Source organism: Rhagoletis pomonella, unplaced genomic scaffold, assembly GCF_013731165.1.
Source record: "Rhagoletis pomonella isolate Grant_MI unplaced genomic scaffold, Rhpom_1.0 Rhpom_scaffold_00007, whole genome shotgun sequence".
Lineage (NCBI taxonomy): Eukaryota > Metazoa > Arthropoda > Insecta > Diptera > Tephritidae > Rhagoletis > Rhagoletis pomonella.
This window is the reverse complement of record NW_023458561.1, coordinates 53,226,913-53,241,906: the sequence shown is the minus strand read 5'-3', so window position 1 is coordinate 53,241,906 and position 14,994 is coordinate 53,226,913. Positions and strand designations below refer to the sequence as shown.

Genomic DNA, 14,994 nt, shown 5'->3' with positions numbered 1-14,994 from the left:
TGTATGCAAATTTTTTGAATTTTCCAGAGTTTTACACAAAGTTGAGAGACCTCATCTTTAGGATTTTTTGCAGTATGAAAAAAATGTTTATAAAAAAATTTACGAAAAATATTTAAGTAAACAATTTTGCATATATTGTGAAAAATTCCTTTTGCCAATAATTTAGTGCGGCACTGAATGTATACGAGCATTTTTTTTTTAGAGCTGCATTCTGATTTAAGAAATTTTGATTAAAGAAAATTACTTTTCTATTTCTTGTGCGTAAATTTACATAAATTTTTCGTTGCTGCGGACAGCCCTTATAGCGTGAAGAAACACAGATTGAGGTACCTACATTTCTACGTCGCATTCGCTCAACAAATGGCTATTCTTTTAAATGTTGCGCGGGCCATAAATCTAACCTGAGTCCTACTACTCAATTAGTACGCGCTTCTAACCACTAAGTTACAGTGAATGAACCCCTTAAATGCTTCTAAATTCACTAGAGCCACATAAGCTCGGTATGTGTGAATTTCCCTACAGGGTAACAGTTGCTAAAATCTCAAGCTGGCACACTGCAAACCACATTTATCCTTACGGATTTGCGCTAATACACTCGTTTTTCACCACTCTTAAACGAAGCCAAAATGTTAGATAGGGCCTTTCTATATTAAGGTAACGACATACCTACCTACATATCTGTATGTATATAGTATGAGTATGTAGAAGAAGGAGTGATTTTTGCTTGCCTGCAGGTATGTACATATGTAGGTATTTATTATTTTTGTTGTGACAACATATTGTCGCGAGTATTGTTACGAACTTTCTCTTAGTCTGCCTGTTTGTTTGCTTATTTAACTCTGGTAGTATGTATGTAGGTATGTATGTCCTTTTACTTAATACATCTACTTTTTCCTACCAGCTTGCTTGGACTAAGCTAAGCGTTGCTGTGTGTCGGTTACTTACTTACTAACTCCTGTTGCGTGTGGGGTTATAGAGGTTGCTGCTGTTGTTGTGGATGCATTTCGCATGCCAGATTTGCGATTTTTTTTCCTTACTTCTTTTGTTGTCTTCTACTACTCTGCCGTTGTTTACTCTGTCTATTTGTTTTGCTTCTTGTGTTTGAGTCCCCAACACCCATTTGTAGCAGCAACATTGGAATTAACACCAACAGTAGCGGCGGCAGCGACAGTAACAGCGGCAATGACAAAAGCAATATCAACAACAAACACCAGAAAAACATCAACAACAAACACCATCACACCAGCAAGTACATATACATAGTAAATCTAGTGAACTTCAGAAGGATTAGCCAGCATGAAAGCATCAGATTTGAAAGCTTTTCTCATCGTTGTTTTTCTTCACTTTCCTTTTTCCTACTCGTTGTTACTCTGAGTTCATTTAAACTGTGAATGCAACAATATTGTTTGTGCTAATGCTGTTGTTCTTGTATTAAACTTAGCCTTAGTATGTATGTATGTATGTATATACCCTGCAGAAAATCTGACTAGCTCAGAAGTAGCGGAGAACTAGACCTTTCGCCGACAGTACTAGTTCTAGTTCAATACCCAAGCAATGCTTTCAAGTGTCCAGTTTTACACGGCCATGTCATTGGCGGTGGCAATTGTCGCCCAGTGCATTACTTTGCAATTAGTTTTGCACCGTTTTTTTTTTTTTTTATATATAAGAAACATTTTTCACTATTCCATTTTTGGATATTTTTTTCGTTTTTTCTTTTCTTTTACAGATTCCATGTTTGTTAAATATTTTATAAAAAAAAAAAAACAATTTATTGTAAGCAACAATTTAAATTCAATAAATCTGAAAACTCGCGACCAACGATGCTTGAGTCTGAAGTCTTCTTGCTGAGCTACTTTCATATTGTATGAAAAGTGAGAATTTGTAAACTTACACCGCGAGGTTCAACTGTCCCGCTCTGCAGCCGTTATGCACTAGTTCAGAGATAGTTCTGAAATCACTAGTTCGGAACTAGCGCATTGTCAGACTGTCTCTAAACTTTACTGCAGGGTATGTACAGCGATTATTGTGTTGTTATTTAGTTGTTGCTTACACTGGGATTTTTTTTTATAAAGCGCAAGTTTCTTGTTGTAAATAGTTGCAAAAATTTTTTGGAGAACAAGGAAAGGTTTTGGAAAACTATTTACATATATGCGAGCCGATGCCAGTAGACCGTTGCTGACAGCATCAGCAAGGGCCACTCACTTTACTTGGAATAATCGAGGTATGTATGTATTGGGTTGTTTGAAAAAACAAGAATATTTAAATCCTTTTCAAATCCCTCTGATGACTTTGACTTAAGATCAGGGCTGCAAACCGGTTTTGAACCGAACCGGTTTTTGAACCGAACCGTCGCTTTTTTCCGTCTTCGAACCGAACCACGAACCGAACCATTTTGATTTTGAAATACCAAAACCGAACCGAAAACCACGAAAACAGAGGACATCGCAATGTTAATTGGAATATATAATATTTTATATGTATTTCGGTTAATTTTGGAGTACTCCTTGACCCTAAGGTCAAGACGCGTTTTTTGCAGGGTATGCACATTAGGGCGGGTAATATTTTTTTTTTACTATGCGCGTATAGCATATGAGAATCCTACGTGTAGTTCTAAGCAAATTTGCCAAAGAAACCATGGGTCTAAAGTTAGTTTGGAGTTTGCCAAATTGTGAAAATAGGCCGCGAAGGAAATGTGAAAACTTTCATTGGTGCGCCCTCTGGTGGAAGCTTTAAGAAAAATGCAAGTGCAGAAATGGTTTCCTTACACCAAAGACCCCCTCATGGCAGGTATTCATACAAAATTTAAGCACTTCTTTGCGACACTACAGCAAAACGCTAAGAAATCTATTTTTTGTAATTCTGTAAACTCCAAATTGATTTAATACCCATGGTTTCTTTGGCAAATTCGCTTAGAATTACAGGTAGAATCCTTCTATGATATATGTGCATAGTCAAAAAAATATCCCATACAAATTGACCCGCCGTAAAGTACATACTATACACATACATACTTATACAAAATTAAGTCCATCTTGAAATACGTACATACAAAGCCACATACATATGTAAACATAAATTCAATAATCCGTCTGCTTCATAATCCAGTCAGTCGGGTGAGTGTACTGTATTATCGTTGACTATGTATTCGATAATCCCAGTTGCAAGATTTATGATGTTCTTAATGCCATTTTCTTTGTACGAGAAATATTGCCATCTCGTTGCCCGCTTCTCTGCTGTTTGTGCAATGTGTATATAATAACACTGGATCATATCCTCATTAGACCGTACCACCTAACAAGCACATACAAACACTTCGCTGTACATCTCTGACACTTAAGTACTTTTTCAAGGTAATTTGGACTGTTTACATATTTATTCCGATGAGACCTATATTCGGCAATACAAATTTATATATTCTTAATATTCTACCGGAATAATCAAAAAACTTCATTGACAAATTTTTAAAGATTTTTGGAGAGCTTTAATTTACAGACGTCAGGGTTGAAAAACTGAGATCTGGTGGGTATGTACTAGCATGGGGTACTTGAGGTCAATGAGAAAAAAATGTACCTTCGTGACACGAATATCGATATATCATACTTTAGGTTCGGACTGAATATGCCGAAGATACTATGACGCAAAAAATATATTCAAAATCGCCACCGAATCGAAATACTTCCTTGGCAAAAGTTGAATGATTTTTGGCGAGCTTTAATTCTCTGACACAAGGGTGGTACTTTAGAGTGATAAGAACCGAGATCTGGGTGGTATGTACGAGAACGTGGCACTTGAGGTTTGGAACAAACAAAATTTCTGCTCGAGACAAGAACATTGATGTATCCTACTATCAGGTCCGACTGCATATCTACAGATATGACGAAAAATATTAATAAGGTTCCGCAAAAAATTTCCGGATTGCCTTGCTTTTAGAATCAGGAGTGTACGGCGAACATTTTTCTGGTACGGTCTAATGTAAATATGGATACTGTAGAGATAATTAATTTAACATGGTGACAAAGAATTGCTCAGTTCCAGTCACCAAAATGTGCCTCTAGATTTTCACGCCACAGTGATCAAGGCGCGAAAAATGTAAGTTCATAAATTATAGAAACTCCCAAAAGTGGATTTATTCTTTGTTTGATCTGTTGTTGTTGTTGTAGGAAAAGTAATTTCTGCTTTTCACAGAAATCAGAAATATTAGCAAGAAGGTTAAATTACTGGAATACTATACATAAGTCACTTAGCTGCAAAGAAGCTCCAAAGAGATTTTGTAACATTTGAAAGCGCAAACCAAAACGATTTTGAAATTTGGTAGATAAGTTGTAAATATTGCAATAGACTTTACATACATACATTGGATTGGGTCACGAAAAAAAGTTTGTAACTACAAAGCCATATGAAACAGGAAGTAGCATTAGAGCAAAAGCAACATTTAGTGGATTTTGTTGTTACTTCTGGTCTCTACAGTGCTAAAAAAACTATTCATATGTATTTTATTTATTTAGTTTTTGATAACATAATGTGCCATGTGAAACATAAAAAAAAATTTAAATAAAAAAATGGTGCGACTTTCTTTCTTGGTAAATATTTTTTACTTTAAGAAGAATGGACCCCTCCTGTAGGGCTCAATAAGTAGAGGTTGTGCTCCTAACAAATGCGAACGCTCCAAAACTGCTTTTCAATCGCTTCTTTTTATGGATAAAGGGTTCCCTATGCATTTCGACTATATAGAATTTTCGGGGGAAAAATTAACAGTATTTGACAACTAAGAGACAAAATATGGTAAAAAAGACTTTAAAAGCAGTGAAGATCCCGTTTTCTTCACAGCTCTCTCTCTCTCTGATAAGTTGTTTAAAAGGTAAATTATAGTATTTGTTATTTATGTTAATTATCCACCTCTTTCGACCGGTATAGGGTATTAATTCACTTTTCTCAGTTCTTAACCGGGTAAATTTAATTTGAGTCAGCATAAATTAAAATTTGTTGTAAGTAACAAAATTTTTCACGGAACTTTAAGTATAAGTATCCTAAAATCGGGATATAAAAACTTATCAAGAAAACGCATAAAGACAAATTTTTCAAGTAGTAAACTTTCACTGTTGTAGTTTGTACGGAAACCGAACTAGTCTAATATATAACAGAATTGAATGTGATTGTTTTCGTCCAGATTTTTTGCCTCTTCCATGAAAAATGGAAATTGTTAGTTCGGAGCTTTTTGCATTTAGCCCTTTCATAAAAATTCAGATTATTCCAATCAATTTAGTACATTTGCTTTGAGATTGTTTCGGAAATATAATTTTTCATATTTCAGCACGTTTTGTAGAAAAAGTAGATCGGTAATTGCTTGATTTTATATCCGACTTTCACCAAAGACTTACTTCTGTACTGTATTTTTTTCATAACGAATTCAAATATTACGTTAACTTTCTCGAAAACGGCAAGATTTTTTAGAATCACTACAACAGCCATATTAATTTCGAAATTGTCCTATACAACCTTTTTTTTGTAAATTACTATACATAAAATAATCCAAACGATCTTGAAATAATTCTTGCACGATTTTTTTTTTTAATTTATTGTCAACTGCCTAACAATTGCATGACCCCAATACATGTTTTAATTTGTTCTTTTATAGCTAATTGCTATTTTTTTAGAGCTAATATCACTACAATAATTACTTATAAGAACCATTTCTTCTTCCCACACGAAAGCGACCCAGGCTAATATGCGAATTTTATATCAAAAAGCACAACAAAAAAAAAAAAATATTTGAATTCTAAAAATCTAAGTAAATTAGGAACCTTGAGTGCCAGTGCATGTATCCTGAACAAAAATGTAAGATTTTCTAGTTGATAAACAATTGAATGCCAAATTATACAGAAAAGTCAAATTTGTATACATACTTTAATTTAGACATAAAATCAAAATTCAAATAAGACTTAGCTTGCATAGGTATCCGTCGGTATGTCTGGTGTGAAGTTTTGGCAGCGCAGTTTGAACAATACTATATATTTCTAATACCTAGTCCATAGAAAATATTTTTAGCAAACCTTTTTTTGTATTTAGTGTATTATATTTTTTAACCGGGTTCAAGAGTTTCTTTTATTTATTCTCAACGATATGCATTCGCGTGTTGATGGCTGACTCAGAGGCGCTGGGTTTCAAGAACTATGGCTGGAGCGTATTTTTAGCCAGCTCACCAAGTTTACTAAATCTCTACAGACACTTGACTGATAGTTTGGTTAGTAATAAATACATACATAAGTAAATAGGCATTACATAGCTATGATTTGATTCTACTCTGGATAAGATTCGAAAAAGATGCGGCATGAATCAATGAAATGTGAAGCACACATCCTTTGTAAATTTCCATCACTTATTTAGCTTTACTTATTTATGAGATTATCTTGTAAAAGTCATAGAGAAAATCTTTTTGATTGTATCATTTGAAAAGGAACACTTCTTAATTTTATGTGTTCTCTTCTTTAATTCATTTTAAATTCATATTATTAAATAGAATATTGTCAGTAAGGCCACCACCGTAGCCAGGTAGGTAGTCAGTAGTTCCCGAGACTTGTTTTGATTTTTCCTTTTCTATTTCTAGCTTTTAGTTAGGTAACCTAGTAAAAATCGGGAGAATTCCATTTCGATATTATTGTAAAGATAATCTCATTAAAAATAAGTAGGCTTTCTTCTTGAAGAGAAGCCATAGAGAAGACTTCTAACTCTTTTATTATATTTTAGTTGGTAGTTTTCGCTCTATATAGGTTTTCTACAGAACCTTTTAGGCAGCCACCAAAAGAGAATGGCAAAAAGTTGTTCCAGTTTGCCAAGAGAACTGCTTTGTTTTCTAACACTGCTCATGGTTCCGGTAATGAGCTAGCTAAGTTCTGAGTTTCTTTGGTAACGCTGTGATTCTTAATGGTTTCTACAAAGCCTAGCTGCCTTCGATGAGTAATAACTACAAGAATTGAATTCGATCTGAAACCCTCTTTGCCTTTTTTAAACTTAAGTATATACTTTTTTAAATGTTTAAGCCCTGAACACATCGAAAACGACATCACCACACGACACGACATTAAGGTTTTATCTACATAATCTACATAATCTAAACGCCTTGGCGGCGGCGACATGACTTTTTTGAACGCGGGAGCGGCACATGAATTTGTTTGAGTTTGACATAACAGAGGAAGAGGAAGAATCTTATCTGTCGCTAGAAAAATAGAAATAGATCCAATCTGGCCACAGCTACATTTTTGGCTAGTCGCAGTGTTGCCGTGTCGTCGCCAAAATAATTATCTACATAAGAGTACGTGTTAAAATAATTTGACGTATTTTCCAATGTGTTCCAAGCCTTAGTCCAATTTTTCACCAGTATTGCTATAAATAATTACAGTGTATACTCAGGCTTAGCTCGTCAGAATATTGTTTTTATATATATTTATGTATGTTACCGAACAACTTTGGACCCCTTTAACCGATTTCTAATTTAGTTTCATGATCACTGGATTATGAAGAAATTAATGGTACTTTTAAATTTTTGTATGAGAATTGAAGTCGGTTTTGGTTTTTTGCTTAAAAATTAATTGTTTATTAACTATTTTTAGAAAGATAATGCCGAATTTCCACTAGGCGTTGAAAAGACAAAAATACAAAAAAATAAAACGGATGGAATTAATGACCCGCAGCTATAGGTAGTCAATATAAAGTCGAAGCTAAAGTTAGTTGCAGTTTTTTGACATAATTTTCGATGGGATGTCTGCCAAAAAAGCTGCAATGAACTTTAAAGGCGACTTTATTTCGACTATAACTATCGGGCAATGACTATTATTTTTAATGAAATGGCACCAGTATTTTTGAATGCCCAAATGTTTGTAATTTAATGCCCAGTGTACATAGGAAATCAAATGTTTTTTTCACGCCAGTTATAAGAAACAATATTGAAGAAATTTTTATTATATAACGGTTTCTTGTGCTTTCATAAAAAGACTATATCGAGCCCTAACCGCAAAAATGGGAAAACGAAATTTTTTTCAATTGCTTTTATTTTTTTTTATGCAGGAAAGTTTTTTGAGTATCTAAAAACAATTTTGCAACAAAAAAAAAAAAAAAAAAAAAAATGTCGCTTACATCTTATTGGCAGTATAAATCAAACGTAGTGTTTTTATGCTTTAGTAAAATATTTGTACTGCTTTTTGGTCAGCTGAGCATGTATGTATGTCAAGTGAATATCCTTGCCTGAAGCGACACATTCACAATTAGCCCGAAAAGGTGAATGAAATATGTACGAATACTATGTATAGCAATAACAAAGAAAAGATAATCACAATTTTTTTAGATAGCGAACAGATAAAATCGTTATGGAAAATTTATTTTTACAAAACCATCAAATAAACACATTTGGTTTTTTACGCTCTTCAGTACACAACACATTTCTCAAGAATGGAGCCTTCCACTTAAAAAAAAAAGAAAAGTAAATTTATTAATTTTTTTTTGTTCATAAATGTCTTTTAACCAGCACAAAATGTAATTCATTTAATGGACTTTTATCCAGCTTATCAATTTCACCATAGTTTCAATCAAAGAAATGAAATCACTTCTGTCATCTATTCAGCACCAATCATTCACACTGTTCATTTTGTTTTGTAGTTGTTTTTGCTTTTTTACCATTGCCAATTAATTTTCTTAACCTTTTTTTGTCAGCTTATATAAAAATTCAACAAATATTTGCGTAAAGAATACTAAATAATTTATGGCTTTCAATTATTGCACGCACACAGGCGCTCAAATAAACGCACACACGTATGTACATTCACAACGTAGCACCACCACAATAAATGCTTAATCCCGATTTAAGAAAGCAAAAAAAAACTCGTTGAAAAAAATTTGGAACACACGAAAATCATAACAAAACAAATTAAACACAAATAGCATGTAGCAAAAAAATTATAGGAATAACTTTAGAAACTGCCGTAAATATTAATTGCGCTCACCAACCTTCTTCCAGCATGTCGCACACGTAACTGACGCACTGCATGAGTGCCAACACAAACGATTGCCCACAAATGCACACGCACAGAACGGAAATACCAACATCACCACCACCACTACCAACACCATCGCCAGCCATCGCTGCTACTCTCTGCCATCCATTGAAAGCAAAAAAAAAACCAAATCGTTGATAAACAGTGCAGCGCAACATGTGGCATCAGCCAGCCAGCCAGCCGGTCGACCAGTGAGCGCATGTGGGCCCTCCCCCCATTTGCAATATGTACATGTATATTGTGTGTGTTTGTGCATGCATTAAAGCCTGCGTCTGTGTGAATTGTGTGGGAGCGAAAGTGGCTCCCCAGCACGCACACAAGCATACTTTTTGGCGCTCAACAGCTGTATGCATTCACCATTCGAGGCTCTCACACAAATTGGTTGTTTTTGTTGCGCTCACTTTTACATTTATGCTCTGCAATGCTCACCGCTCACCACTACTATGGCACTAAGTATGTTTGTGTGTGCCATATATATACATATACACGTTCGTTTATCGTGCTATATCAGAGGGGATTATGCGAAATGAATGGAATTAAGGATTAATTTCGAAGGGATGTCATTTAGACGGGATAATTCTGTTTTGTATTTTATGCTCGAGTGATTCACGGCATTTAAGTGTTTGGATGTGGTGGATGGATAAAATTTCTGCTAAAAGTGGAAATGTGTGTACTATGTGTGTGTGTGTTGGTATGTCTGTGCGGCTCACTGGATATACATTAATATATTTAGTATGTGGTGTGTGTACGTCAGTGCGCCGGCTGTGCGTGCGTAGTATTTATAAGAGTAAAAAAGAATAAAAATAAATTAATCCAGGAGGAAATACACTTTCGGTATTATGGTGGTACAGTGGGTCAATTCGATGAAAGATTACAGAAAATAATGAAAAGAATTATTTGAGTCAACTTTGCAGTACATGAATCACTTATTTTACTTATTTGCTTTGAAATTTGACTATACTTTAGCCTACAAATTGGAAAATTGGAAAACACGCAAATACTCGCATATCAAGAGCGGTAATTAGTGCACCATAGGAGGAGCTTAGAATGATATTTCACCAAATACGGGCATGCGGCGTCATTGAATCAATGGTATCAAAGTTTAGTTAGAAGCCAAGGCTTGGAATCGCAGCATTCGATATCGAACGTAACTCGAATCGAAATTTGATTTTGAGATCACGGCATTCGATAGCGAGTGTGCTTTTCCCATTTTATTGTTTTGTCTGATTCGATTCGAAACGAGTAACAACTCGATGACGAATGTCGCGATTCAGCCCAGCATGGACAACGTTATTCCGGTTTGGGATTTCAAAACAAGTTTGTCTTTACGGCTTACGATCAAAGCAGAACGGAAAATCAAATATCAAAACGAAAAGAAATACCAAGTAAAGGTTTTTTAAGGAATTAAATTGACCTTCAAAAATAGGTTTTATTTTTTTTTTCTTTATTTGGCGTGAAATCAGAATGCAATGAAAGAAAAAAAAAATTACTTTTGAAGGTGAGCTTTGAGATCAGGATAATTTTCCATTCATTCAGACCTTCAAAATGTCCTTCGAAAGTAAAGTTTTTGTTTTTTTTTTTGTTTTCTGTTTACCTAAAAACAGATTGTGATAAACTATAAAATTATAAAATATGCCAGGCAATTTATTCCATAAAGTGTGCGTCTGTAAAACTGCATACCTAAATTTTTTCTAAAGGAAAAAATAAAATAATTGAAATTTTAGTGATTTTTTTTTAAACTTTAAATTTTGCAATTTTTTTCCTTTCAAAAGCTTTAAAATACTTTTACATTTATTTACTCCTCTATATCTCCTCGTTGTTGAGAGATTTGATTTTGTCCTTTTTTCCAAAATAGCTGACAGTGCCTTCCGGTCTCTATGAGCACATGAAAATCAGGTAGTGTTTTCATCTGCCAAACGACTGTACGTGCCACAGTGTTGCCAAACTGGAATTTACTGTTAAAAATAGTCTAGATCGTTTATTTTGCAACCGACTTGATATGTTTTTTCTTTTAATAAAGGTAATGCAAATTTAGAAGAGTTTTTTCGAGACTGATTTATGAATTTTTATTTGTTTATATTAAATTTTTAGAGCAAAGAGCAGAGAAAGTAAATATTTTGAAGCAAATCGATTCCTCTTTTCCTGTAAACTAGTAAAAACTGGTTGAATACAATGATAGCGTTCCCCCTAAACGAAAAGAGTTGTAAATGTGCAACAAAAATTTCACACTCTTTTTCAGAATTTAAAATTATGCCAAGCAATTTTTTTGCGGCTGCAAAACTGCGTACCTAAAACTTTTCTAAAAAATAAAGAGAATAATGATTGAAATAATTGAAATTGTAGTGATTTTTTTATTTATTTAAATTTGAAATTTTGATACATTTTTCTTTTTCGTTTTTGGAGAAATCAATAATTAATTGTTTTCAACAGTTTTTTTTGTAACATTTATTTAGAGAAACAGGAGGTCGATTTTCTTCAAAATCAGCCTTATCATGAGTTTCATTTTCACCGAACCGGTTCACTTTTCACTCTTTCGGGGGAATTTTTTTGAGGGGTGAACTCAGGATAAGGCTGAATATAAACATATGTATATAAATTGAAATATCAAGTTTTACCAATCTCCATTACATTTTATTTCCCTTTATACGAAGATTTCTCGTGACAGTAGAATAGCGAGAAGACAAAAATTACTCGGGGAGTAATCATTCACAACAGGAGGACAGAGAGTAGAGAAAAGTTTCACCAAGAGATTGAAAAAAGCGTGGACTGAATACATATAACATGGCAGCTCGAAAAATGTTACGGAAACTAATTTGCTTACCTGAAAAAACCGCTAAGCGTTGTAATAAATTATTGAGTATACATTTACATAAATTTCTAAATATTTTGTACTCGATTCGGTAAAGGTTCGTAATACCACTCCAACGCGGTAGCCCAGACACAAATTTGTAGGTACTTCCTTGTCAAGAAGAACAGCGAAAATTGGTTATACTCAGCCAAATAAAAAGAAAAAAAAAAATTGAAACGGCTTAATATAGCATGGCACTTCGAAAAATGTAGCCAAATTTATAGAAAAATGTGAAAAGTTATGCATTTTTGGATTTCTATGTTGTAATATTTAAAATAATTTTTATAGTAAATTCTATTGTAAATCAATCGTTTTTATTTATTGTATATTTTTGTTTATCGATTTGTTTATCTAAAACTGAATTCAAACGTTTTTTTTTTTTACCGAAAGCTAACACATCGCCCCACTGTAGCTCATAATACCGTCCAATCCATGAAGCGAAGAGTTAAATCCGAAATAATAATCCCTCACGAAATTAAATCCCGCGCCCACATGAAAAATCGCAAACAACAGAAACAACAGCGCCACACAGCACAGCGCTGCGATTGCCGCGCAGTCACTCAGTCAGTTATTTAGTCATTCTGTTGGCCTACCAGACCAGACGCAAAAACTCATCGTCAGTTGGTCGCCTGGCCGATGGATGATGGCAAGTTGCCACTGTAGCAGGCTGAGTTGGCTAAGCGTTGGTAGTACATAGAGTGTGTCGCTCGCTCCCACTCGACCGTTGTTGTTGTTGTTGTTGTTGCGTTATTTCAGCTACAATCCAACCTGACAGACGCGCTGCAAAGTAGCAACGTCGGCGTCTGCAATGCTATGTGCAGCGCTGCCGGTTTAAGGATTAACGCAGACATAAAACGGCTCACGCACACACACCCACACACATACATTCTTATGCCAATACAAAGTTAGTGTGCGTGTTTGTGCATGGCAGCAGTAGATATGGAGTGCAGCAGGAACTCAACTGAGCTGAGTTGAATTAAGTTAAGTTGCCCACCCGCCCGGCGGTGAGTTGGCTATAATGCCCAGTGCAGAAAATCGTTGGGATTAATGTGAAATCTGGCTTATTTCGAAAATATGCTGTCGCTCAGTTGTCGTCACGTAAAGCCGCTGGCCGCTGGCCGCTCAGCAGCTCAGCCGAAATACCACCACACTACTGATCAGTGGCTACAATTGCAAAGTGAATACAAAAAAAAAAAAAATGGAATAAGCAGCAACTTGCTAGGCGTGTGTTGGGACGTAGGAGGCCGGTTAAGCCAAAAATAGGGAAGGCAAAACTTTTCGACTGTGGGTGTCCGTACACATACATACATACATACCGTGTATATGGTTCGCAGCACACAATCGATGCGGGATTACGTTTTTGCCGAGCGAAGGTGGTGGTGATGGCGGCGGCGGCGACATGGATTCAAAGTGGCAGCGAAGGTGGCGAGGTAGACTGAAAGCGCATGGTGAAATGCAAAAAGCATAGAATGAACAGAAAACAGCTGCGGGCGTTATCACAAATCCGCGCGCGTACAGTTGGTAAAAGGCTCACGCGCAAATGTATGCGTACGAATGTGTGCATGTGTGTGTTAGCGTATTTGTGGACTTGTGTTGGGGTGGCTGTAAGATAAAAGTCTGGGTGAAACAGACAAACGCCAGATTTCTGACATGCTCAAGCATCAAGGGCGGCAAAACGATGGGGGCAGGCGATTGATAACGGGCAGCGTAGATACAGGATTACGCCGTCTATTTTTGAATATTAACCGGCATATGTACATACATATGTATGTACGTGCATTAGGTATATGACTTTTTAATTAAGAGGTTGGCTTCAAAATTTCTATATATACCTATGTACATTAGGGTGGACCAAAAATACAAGGGGGAGTGCGGAAGTTTACGCTCTCACCCCCAAGGATTTTTCTTTTTATTGTTAAAAGAAAATATATTGGTATTTTTTTGTAGAAATAGTATTAAATAAACATTTTTATTTTTCGACCTATTTCTCTTTTTTCTCGTTTTTAATATTTTTGTACCAATTTTTGATAAAAACGCTATTTTTGTTGGATGTTCAGCATTCCTTTCAAACTCCTCATAGATATCTTTAATTAAAAAAATGTCATATGCCTAATATGTATATGTACATACATATTTATGTATACACCAATGTACACATTTAGACACGGCTTTACTAAAGCCACCATCAAACAAAGGGAATCCCACATGCGCTTTGGGGCTGCACAGAGCAGTTCGGCCGGAACTGCATTAGATTAAGCATCCACCTTTTTGGTGAGATTCCCTTTACAACTTTGTTTGCTTTGGCGTTTTCTCTTACTCTATGTCTCTCTCTCTATCCCTTGCTTTCAGTTCTCAGTCCACAACATTCATGTACGTTGCCAGTTTGGGTTGGACTGCCTTTCAAATTAATGCGCCAGGATAATCCGTCGATCAATAAAATGTTGTAGACGAGAGTACGCATTCAATGTTTTGCCACAGGCAGACTGGGATAATTGAGAAGGTCGTGAAAGGATGTATGTATACACATTGTGGGTAGTATCTTGGATTGGGTAATGATGTTACTCGGTGTAACGAAATTCACACACATACATATGTATGTACGTACGTAAATATGTATATAAGTATATTGGCTTCAAACGGTTTTTAAGGCGATTAAGTTTTCGTAATTTAGAAAATTTCAATATACTACAGATGTATGTATGCATGTAAGTATGAGAATTTTGTGTGTGGTTGTTTAAGTTTTTTTTTTCAGTAAATGCCGTTTCGGTTGTATCCATTTATTATAATTAATGAATTTTATTGCGCTAATTTCTTTGACGTATTTAAAATTTTTAATCCGCTCTTTTCTTAGTATCCGCTTTAGTTCAGACTAGGGTAATTGACTCGGTTTTTTTCCAAACCGGTTTTTTCTGATACCTATAGGCGGTTTTTTGAAATCTGGATTTTTCGAATATCGAATAAACCGTATTTTCTATGGAATAAACCTTACATTTTCATTTCATACAATAAAATTTTTGAGTTTGGCAGTAGGCACATTTAAGCATTCGGCTACGGCGGCAAGATCAAAAAAAAAGTTAAAATAAGACCAAACGTAAAGTTTTC

General features: G+C 35.2%; 1 protein-coding gene across 1 annotated transcript in view; it reads right to left on the bottom strand.

The window, feature by feature from the left end:
* LOC118743901 overlaps window positions 1-14,994 on the bottom strand; it is an 80,972-nt gene that overhangs the window by 64,691 nt on the left and 1,287 nt on the right. The window lies entirely within an intron of this gene.